At 61.5% G+C, this 2500-nt stretch overlaps 1 non-coding gene across 1 annotated transcript in view; it reads right to left on the bottom strand.

The window, feature by feature from the left end:
* LOC140472947 (5.8S ribosomal RNA) overlaps nt 1–67 on the bottom strand; it is a 154-nt gene extending 87 nt beyond the window's left edge. The window contains exon 1 of the ribosomal RNA XR_011957971.1: nt 1–67. This exon is cut by the window's left edge and continues 87 nt beyond it. This is a non-coding gene — a ribosomal RNA (5.8S ribosomal RNA).
* Between the last annotated feature and the right edge of the window lie 2433 nt (nt 68–2500).

Here is a 2500-nt window from a genome sequence, read left to right as displayed (position 1 = left end):
CATTAATTCTCGCAGCTAGCTGCGTTCGTCATCGACGCACGAGCCGAGTGATCCACCGTCAAGAGTTGTCTGAGTTTGTTTTAGGTCTCTCCCTCGCCAGAGGAAAGCGACCCGGACCGCACATACGCTCCCCACCTTGAGCTACAGCCACCTGCACGCCGGCGTGCGGGCGGAGCAGGGTGGCGTGAAGCGATGGGGAGCACCATCCTGGTGCGGCCCGCAGAAACATACGTCTATTGGGGGGAGGAGGACAGGGCGCCCAAGAGGCGATGCGTGCCCCAACGCACCGCAGCGACGGAGGCAGGATCACCGCCACCATGTCGCCCGCCTAGTATCACGAGGCGTGCAGCAGCTTTGCCCTAGGAAAAGCAGAGGCGGGAACGGGCACCGGCCATCGGTTCGGCAGCGTCACTGACGCGTGCACGTGGCGGCGTGTCGGCGAGCGGACTTCCTGCGAGGAGGCGGGGGCGGCACTCGCCCGAGCAGACGCCCGCCCGGCCCAGCCACCGCCGAGGTGGACTGGGAGTCGCGGCAACGGCTCGTCATACTCGTTCCCACACTCACAGCGCAGCTTGCCCGCAAGCCACCGACCACCGATCGACGCCAGGCGCCCCGACCGAGAGCGGGATCGCTCGTTCGCCCTGCTGGCAGTTCGCTGGGGATCACTACTGCACGGAGCTCGGAGACCGACGGGCGGCAACTCGAGAGTCTTTAAACCACCACCCCCATCCCGCAAGTGCAAAGAGGCTGTATACGCACAGACGGGTGAGGGGAATAGGTACCCCGTCGGGTTTGAAGGGAGCGTGACTAGATAGCAACGATGTAAACCCAGCCGATTTGGGAGCGAAAGACCGGCGCCTGCATCACCGGCTTCGTTTCCCGTGGCTGGAGAGTACACCGAAACCCTCCGTCTGTCGCGAGCTCCCGACGACGCGGTGCCGCCAAGCAGCAGGGCCGGACCTGGTGTGGCTCCCCTCGTCGATCACAGACCGGTCGGCACTACTGACGAGACGGTGGAACGGGCTTCGCCCCTTGTGACGAAGGGTGATGCGAACCCGCCCGCCCGCGTGCGTTCGGGGTGGACTCGGCAAACGGAGATTTGAAATCGGAAAGTGTCCTCCTGCCCCGCGCAGGTAGGCGCCCAACAGTTGTGGGGGGTTTGGCGGTGACCACGGCTGCAGGGCCTGCTACCCCGACGAGCTCTCCTGCTGGCCCCGAAACCACCCTCGCGAGACAAGTTGAAACGGAAACGGGCGTACCCCCAAGCCGACGATCCTTTCTTATTTGTTACTTTTTTTTTCACTTGCTCGAGTTGTGGGGATTTGGCGGTGACCACGGCTGCAGGGCCTGCTACCCCGACGAGCTCTCCTGCTGGCCCCGAAACCACCCTCGCGAGACAAGTTGAAACGGAAACGGGCGTACCCCCAAGCCGACAGAGATCCTTTCTTATTTGTTACTTTTTTTTTTCACTTGCTCGAGTTGTGGGGGTTTGGCGGTGACCACGGCTGCAGGGCCTGCTACCCCGACGAGCTCTCCTGCTGGCCCCGAAACCACCCCCGCGAGACAAGGTGAATCGGAAACGGGCGTACCCCCAGCCGATAATGATCCTTTCTTATTTGTTACTTTTTTTTTTCACTTGCTCGAGTTGTGGGGGTTTGGCGGTGACCACGGCTGCAGGGCCTGCTACCCCGACGAGCTCTCCTGCTGGCCCCGAAACCACCCTCGCGAGACAAGTTGAAACGGAAACGGGCGTACCCCCAAGCCGACGATCCTTTCTTATTTGTTACTTTTTTTTTTCACTTGCTCGAGTTGTGGGGGTTTGGCGGTGACCACGGCTGCAGGGCCTGCTACCCCGACGAGCTCTCCTGCTGGCCCCGAAACCACCCTCGCGAGACAAGTTGAAACGGAAACGGGCGTACCCCCAAGCCGACAGAGATGCTTTCGCTCCTGTTACTTTTTTTTCACTTGCTCGAGTTGTGGGGGTTTGGCGGTGACCACGGCTGCAGGGCCTGCTACCCCGACGAGCTCTCCTGCTGGCCCCGAAACCACCCTCGCGAGACAAGTTGAAACGGAAACGGGCGTACCCCCAAGCCGACAGAGATCCTTTCGTACTTGAACCAACACAAAGTTTGTCACGTTTTATTTTTACGAGTGATCGACCGTCAAGATTTGTCTCTGAGTTTGCTTAAGGTCTCTCCCTCGCCAGAGGAAAGCCACCCGGACCGCACATACACTCCCCACCTTTAGCAGCAGCCACCTGCACGCCGGCGTGCGGGCGGAGCAGGGTGGCGTGAAGCTGTGGGGAGCACCAGCCTGGTGCGGCCCGCAGAGACATACATCTATTGGTTGAAAAAAAACAGGGCGCCCAAGAGGCGATGCGTGCCCCAACGCACCGCAGCGACGGAGGCAGGATCACCGCCACCATGTCGCCCGCGGAGTATCACGAGGCGTGCAGCAGCTTTGCCCTAGGAAAAGCAGAGGCGGGAACGGGCACCGGCCA

The sequence above is a fragment of the Chiloscyllium punctatum genome, unplaced genomic scaffold (genome assembly GCF_047496795.1).
Source record: "Chiloscyllium punctatum isolate Juve2018m unplaced genomic scaffold, sChiPun1.3 scaffold_472, whole genome shotgun sequence".
NCBI classification, from domain to species: Eukaryota; Metazoa; Chordata; class Chondrichthyes; order Orectolobiformes; family Hemiscylliidae; genus Chiloscyllium; species Chiloscyllium punctatum.
Note: the sequence above shows the minus strand (reverse complement) of the source record. Positions and strands in the feature narration are given on the sequence as shown.